The sequence below is a fragment of the Macrotis lagotis genome, chromosome X, assembly GCF_037893015.1.
Source record: "Macrotis lagotis isolate mMagLag1 chromosome X, bilby.v1.9.chrom.fasta, whole genome shotgun sequence".
NCBI lineage: Eukaryota > Metazoa > Chordata > Mammalia > Peramelemorphia > Peramelidae > Macrotis > Macrotis lagotis.
This window is the reverse complement of record NC_133666.1, coordinates 647,317,378-647,324,963: the sequence shown is the minus strand read 5'-3', so window position 1 is coordinate 647,324,963 and position 7,586 is coordinate 647,317,378. Positions and strand designations below refer to the sequence as shown.

Genomic DNA, 7,586 nt, shown 5'->3' with positions numbered 1-7,586 from the left:
ATAAAATCTCAGGTCAGAGGACAGAATGACTGTAGAGGAAAAGTCTGTTCTTATTTGGGTTGTAGGTACTGGCAATTAAGGACATATTGAGGGGTCTGGCTTTTCTCACATATCTATGCATACAGGGATTTCCAATAACTTTTCAAAAATTTATGGTTTATGTCTTGCTCTGCCTTGATCCCCTTCTTGACTTCTCTCACCAGAGTCTCTCCTACCTCATGGAAAGTATATACTAGTATCATGGACTCAAGGGTCTAGAAATTAATCAGGAGTAATGTCTTCTTGAACACAAACACAAGCTTTGCACAGTGGCAGTATCGTAGCCAATGAGGTTTATCCAAGGCACGATTATTGCTAATTGAACACAAACACAGATTTGTCCTTCTGGGAACCACCTAACATGCTTAAATGAGGATGTTCAAGAGTCATAGAATCATAGAATTTTTAGGGGGTTTTTTTTGCAAGGCAAATAGGGTTAAGTGGCTTGCCCAAGGCCACACAGCTAGGTAATTATTAAGTGTCTGAGACCGGATTTGAACCCAGGTACTCCTGACTCCAGGGCCAGTGCTTTATCCACTACGCCACCTAGCTGCCCCCGTAGAATTTTTAGGTCTAAAGAGACCTCCTCAATGGGTAAAATATGAGGGACTTAATGATGATGATGAACTGCATGTATTTCTATATAGAAAAATGATACTGATAATACTCATACCTTCTCATTTAATAGAGCAGGTAGAAGGAGCTTTTATATATGAAGTTCAGTAGAGAGCTGAATTTGAAAATATATTGTAAAAATGAAGTCGATGGCTAAAAGGGAAATGTAATGGGAGTAAAAGAAAGGAGAAGTGGAATAGGCTAAGATATTTCATATAACAAGATTTTTTTTAATATTGCAATGAGCTATTGCAATGATATGGAAGGGGGGAAGGCAAGGGGGAATGAGGGAATCTTCGCTCTCATCAGAGGTGGCTAGGAGAGGAAACAGCATATATACTCAATGGGGTATAGACATCTAGAGTAAAAAAGAGAGGAGGAGGACGGGGAAAGGGTGGGGATGTGAGTGATGGAGGAAAGGGTGGAACATAGGGGGAGAGTGGTCAGATATAACACATTTTCTTTTTTACTTCTTGCAAGGGACTGGGATTGGATGGCCTGTCCAGGACCATAGGGCTGAGTAGATGCTGGGACTAAGGGGTGGTATGTGGGCTCGGGGTCTCTTGGCCCCAGGGCCGGGGATCTGTCTGCTGCCACTCAGCTACCCCACAGCATATTTAAGAAGAGGGACAGAGTGAAAGGAGAGAGAAAATATAGTATATGGTAGTGGGGAGGAATGAATGGAGAGTTGCGAGCAATGGCAACAGTGGAAAAATATGGAAGTAGCTTTTGTGATGGATTTATCATAAAGAATGTGGTCCACTCACAACAGAGCTGGTGGTGTTGGAACACAGACTGAAGCACATTAAAAATTTTTTTTCTCTTCACTATTGCTTATGAGGGTCTATAGTAATGTATAAAAAAAACATCATTTGTACAAAAAGAAAAAAAACCAGGAGGGATGGGAATTCAAGGAAGCCTGGAAGGATTTGCATGAACTGCTGCTGAGTGAGATGAGCAGAACCAAAAGAACATTGTACACAGCAACATGGGGGTGATGATCAACCTTAATGGACCTGCTCATTCCATCAGTGCAACAATCAGGCACAATTTTGAGGTATCTATGATGGAGAATACCATCTGTATCCAGAGAAAGAATTGTGGAGTTTGAACAAAGACCAAAGACTATTACCTTTAATCTTTTTTAAAAAGTTATCTTATTATATAATTTTGCTATCTCTTAAACTTTATTTTTCTTCCTTAAGTATATATGATTTCTCTCTCATCACATTCAACTTAGATCAATGTATATCATGAAAACAATGTAAAGACTAACAGACTGTCTTTTGTGTGTGGGGGGAGGGAAGCAAGAGTAGGGAAAAAATGTAAAATTAAAAATAAATAAATGTTTGGATAGCAGAAAGAAAGAAAGAAAGAAAGAAAGAAAGAAAGAAAGAAAGAAAGAAAGGAAGAAAGAAAGAGACCTCCTCACTAGCCAATGTAGTACAGGGATGTCAAATTCAAATAGAAACCAATTCCTGTGGGTTTGCATAGTGACTTAGAAAACCTCAAATTAACATTATCTGGTTTATTGTATTTTTTAGTTAAATTACAATTATATTTTTTAAAATTCAATTTTATTTTTAGTTCCAAATTCTTGTCATCTCCCTCTTCTCCTCCCTACTCACACTGAGAAAACCAGACAAATAGAAGCCATTGCAAATATGCATAGAGATGGAAAACAAATTTCTGTATTAGCCATGTTTCCCACCACCCCTACCACAACCTCAAAAAAGGAAGAAGACAGTATATGATTCAATCTGCATCTAAGTTCATAAGTTCTCTGTCTGGAAATGGATAGCATTTTTCAACGTGAGTCATTTGACATTGTAGTTGGTCATTGTGTTATGAGAGGTTAGTCTTTCAAATTTCATTATCTTTACAATATTGTTACTGGATAAATTGTTCTGTTTCTGTTCACTTCACTATTCAACAGTTCATATAATTCTTTCCATTCTTCTGAAGCCATACCCTTCATCACTTCTTAGACCATAATCGTATTCTATTATATTAATATAATAACTTGTTGGCATCTCCTCAGTTTCCAATTCTTTGTTACCTATTATAAATATTTTTGTACATATGGGTCCTTTTCCTCTTTTTTTGGATCTCTTTCGGATATAATCCTAGTAACATAATTCTGGTTCACTGGGTATATACATTGTATAGTTCCAACTGGAATTTGTCAATTTTTTTTTGTAATATTAACAATATGATGGGGGCAGCTAGGTGACACAGTGGACAGAGCATCGGCCCTGGAGTCAGGAATACCTGAGTTCAAATCCAGACTCAGACACTTAATAATTAATTACCTAGCCGTGTAGCCTTGGGCAAGTCACTTAACCCCACTGCCTTGCAAAAAAAAAAACCTAAAAAAACCCCAACAATATGATGAGTATAAAGTGGTACTACAGAGTTGTTTCAATTTGCATGTCACTAATTATTAATAATATAGAATATTTTTTCACATGACTATTGAATAGCTTTGTTTTTTTCCCTCTGAAAACTGCCTAATCATATCCTTTGACCATTTATCAGTTGGGTAATGTCTTATTTTTGCAAATTTGACTTGGTTTGCTATTTAATTTAGAAATGAGATCTTACTCAGAGAAACTTGCTGCAAAGATTTCCACTCACCCCCACCCAGTTTTCTGCTTTTCTTCTAATTTTATAGGAGCTGCATTGGTTTTGTTTATGAAAAACTTTAAAATTTTATGTAATCCATATTATCCCTTTTACCTCCTGTGAACGGTTCTGTCTTCAAATTCCACAATTCTTTTTTTTTTTTTTTTTTTTTTAGTTTTTGCAAGGCAATGGGGTTAAGTGGCTTGCCCAAGGCCACACGGCTAGGTAATTATTATGTGTCTGAGGCCAGATTTGAACTCAGGTACTCCTGACTCCAGGGCCGGTGCTCTATCCATTGCACCACCTAGCCACTCCCACAATTTTTTCTCAGGATACAAATGGCATTCTCCATCACAGATATCCCAGAATTGCACCTGATTGTTACATTGATGGAATGAGCAAGTCCATTAAGGTTGATCATCACCCCCATGTTGCTGTTAGGGTATACATTGTTCTGGTTCTGCTCATCTCGCTCAGCATCAGTTCATGCAAATCCCTCCAGGATTCCCTGAATTTCCATTCCTCCTGGTTTCTAATAGAACAATAGTGCTCCATCACATACATATACCACAGTTTATTAAGCCCTTCTGCAATGGATGGACATTCACTCAGCTTCCAATTCTTTGCCACCACAAACAGGGCTGCTATGAATATTTTTGTACAAGTGATGCTTTTACCCTTTTTTATAATCTCTTCAGAGTATAGACTCAGTAGTGGATCAGGGTATGCATACTTTTGTTGCCCTTTGGGGCCATGTTTCTTACCACCCCTACCACCACCTCTCTCCAGAAAGGTTGGATGAGTGTTTATTCTTTTTTAAATTATTTTATTTGATTTTTTAAAAATTGAAATTTTATTTTTTCAATTACAATAGTAATTTTTCAACATTTATCCATTTGCAAATTTATGAGTTCCCCATTTTTCTATCACCTTCCCTTCCCTCCCCTCTCTCCCCATAGGAGCGAACAGTCTGACAAAAGTTGTACATATGCATTCCCGTTTAATATATTTACATATTAGTCATGTTGTGAAAGGGGATTAGAACTAAGGGAAAAGGAAAAGACCATGAGAGAGGAAAAAAAGTCAACATAGTATTACTTTGCCCTGCATTTAGATTCCATTGTTTTTTCCTCTGGATGTGGATGTCATTGTCTATAGCAGGTCTCTCAGGGTTATCTTTGATCTCTGAACTGTTGAAAGGAGCTATATTAATCGTAGTCGATCATCTCACAATGTTGTTGTCAATGCATACAAAATTCTCTTGGTTCTGCTTATTTCACTCAGCATCAATTCCTGCAAGTCTTTCCATACTTCTCTAAAGTCCAATTGCTCATGATCTCTTATAGAACAATAGTACTCCCTAACATTCATATACTCTGTATTGCTAAGAGCTAAGTCTATCATAGCTGATCATCACACAATGTTGTGTTACTATGTATAATGTTCTGATTCTGCTCACTTCACTTAGCATCAGTTCATTTAAGTCTTTCCAGATTTTTCTGCAATCTGCTGCTTACTATTTCTTTTTTTTTTTAGTTTTTTTTAGTTTTTTTTTTTTTGCAAGGCAAATGGGGTTAAGTGGCTTGCCCAAGGCCACACAGCTAGGTAATTACTAAGTGTCTGAGATCAGATTTGAACCCAGGTACTCCTGACTCCAAGGCTGGTGCTTTATCCACTACGCCACCTAGCTGCCCCTGTTTATTATTTTTTATAGCACAATAGTATTCCATTACTTTCAAATACTGCAACCTATTCAGCCATTCCCCAATTGATGGACATCCCCTCAATTTTCAATCCTTTGCCACTACAAAAAGAACTGCTATAAATATTTTTGAACATGTGAGACTTTTCCAGCTTTTTATGACTTCTTTGGGATATAGACCTAGTATTGTTATTGCTGGATCAAAAAGTATGAGCAGTTTAATTGCTTTTTGGGACATAGTTATAAATTGCTCTCAGAATGACTAGATCAGTTCACAACTCTACCTCTAGCACACTAATGTCTCAACTTACCCACATCCTCTTGAGCATTGATTAATTTCCATTTTTGTCATCTTAGTCAATCTGATAGGCGTGAGTTGTACTTCATAGTTGTTTTAATTTGTATTTCTCTAATCAATAATGATTGAAGCATTTTTATAAGAGTAAAAATAGCTTTAATCTTTTGAAAACTTATTGATCATATTCTTTGACCATTTATCAATTGGGGAATGACTTGTAATCTTAGAAATCTGATTCAATTCTCTATATATTTTCAAAATGAGTCTTTTATCAGAAACACTATCTGTTAAAATTGTTGCCCAGCTTTCTCCCTTCCCTTGGCTACATTGTGCAAAAAACATTTTATTTGTTTGTTTGTTTGCTGGGTTTTTTTAGGTTTTTGCAAGGCAAATGGAGTTAAAGTAAGTGGCTTGCCCAAGGCCACACAGCTAGGTAATTATTAAGTGTCTGAGACCGGATTTGAACCCAGGTACTCCTGACTCCAGGGCCAGTGCTTTGTCCACTGCACCACCTAGCCACCCCCAACATTTTAATTTAATATAGGAAAAATCATCTATTTTAGGGCGGCTAGGTGGTACAGTGAATAGAGCACGGGCCCTGGAGTCAGGAGGAAGTGAGTTCAAATTCAGCCTCAGACACTTAATAATTACCTAGCTGTGTGGCCTTGGGCAAACCATTTAACCCCATTGTCTTGCAAAAACAAACAAAAACAAAAAAACAAAAACAAAAATCATCTATTTTGCAATTTATAATGTTCTCTATTTCTTTAGTCATAAATTCCTCCCCTCTCCATAGATCTGACATATACATTATTTCTTGATGGATATAGGATTTGCCTGTGGTGATACTTTGGCATAGGGTGTGAGATGTGGGTTTATACCTAGTTTTTTCCCATACTATGTTCCAGTTTTCTCAACAGTTTTTGTTGAATAGTGAATTCTTATCCCAGAAGCTGGTATATTTGGGTTTATCAGACATTACAAAGATTATCATAGTTATTTACTTCTGTTTCTTTTGTACCTACTCCAATCCATTACTCTATTTCTTAATCAGTGCCAGGCAGTTTTGATGACTACTGCTTTATAATATAACTTTAGATCTGGAACAGCTAGGTCATCTTGCTTTGCATTTTTTTCCCCTTCAATTCCTTTGATATTCTTGACCTTTTGTTGCTCCAGATGAATTTTGCTGATGTTTTTCCTAATTCTCTAAAATATTTTTTGGTAGTTTGATTGGTCTGACACTGAATAATTGATTTGACTTGGGTAGAATTGTCATTTTTATAATAGCTCAGCCTAACCATGAGCAACTGACATTTTTTTCCAATAGTTTAGGTCTGACTTTATTTATGTGAAAAGTATTTTGTGATTGTGTTCATACAGTTTCTGAATTTGTCTTGGAAGGAAGACTTCCAAGTATTTTCTGTTATCTAAAATTACATTAAATGGAATTGCTTTTTCTATCTTTTACTATTGGGCTTTGTTGATAATAAAAAGAAATGCTGGGTTATGTGGGTTTATTTTCTATCTTTCAACTTTGCTCAAGTTGCTAATTGTTTCAAGTAGTTTTTAGTTCAGGATATCATCATATCATCTGCAAAAAGTGAATGTTTGGAGGCAGCTAGGTGGCTCAGTAGATAGAGTACCCTCCCTGAAGTCAGGAGGACCTGAGTTCAAATTTGGACTCAGATACTTAATAATTGCCTGGCTGTGTGACCTTGGGCAAGTCACTCTTAACTCCATTGCCTTAAATAAATAAATAAAATTTTAAAAGAGTGAAAGTTTTGCTTCCTTATTGCCAATTCTAATTCCTTTCATTTCTTTTTCTTCTCTTATTGCTAAAGCTATAATTTCTAATACTACATTGAATAGTAGTGGTGATAATCTTATTGAAAATCCTCCTAATTTATCCCCATTACATATAATGCTTGTTGATAGATTTAGATAGATACTACTTATTATTTTAAGGAAAACTCCATTTATTTCTATACTTTCTAGTGTTTTCAATAGGAATGGATGTTGAATTTTTGTCAAAGGCTATTTTAACTTCTATTGAGATAATCATTTGTTTTCTGTTCATTTTGTTATTGATATAGTCAATAGATTGCTTCTTTTGAAGTTAGATTTATCTAATTCTGAGATAAGAAGGTTCAGGTCTCCCACTATTATAATTTTGCTGTCTACATCTCTCTGTAATTCATTTAGCTTTTCTTCTACCTTTCTGCTTCAAATATGCTCTAGTAAACAACAATCCATTCTATCTACTTACATTTTATGGCAGAGTTCATCCCATTCACATTTGCAGTT

The 7,586-nt window shown here is 36.1% G+C and overlaps 1 pseudogene; it reads left to right on the top strand.

Annotated features, from left to right (window-relative positions):
* Positions 1-297: 297 nt before the first annotated feature.
* LOC141503884 (U4 spliceosomal RNA) lies at positions 298-471 on the top strand (annotated as a pseudogene).
* Positions 472-7,586: the final 7,115 nt, after the last annotated feature.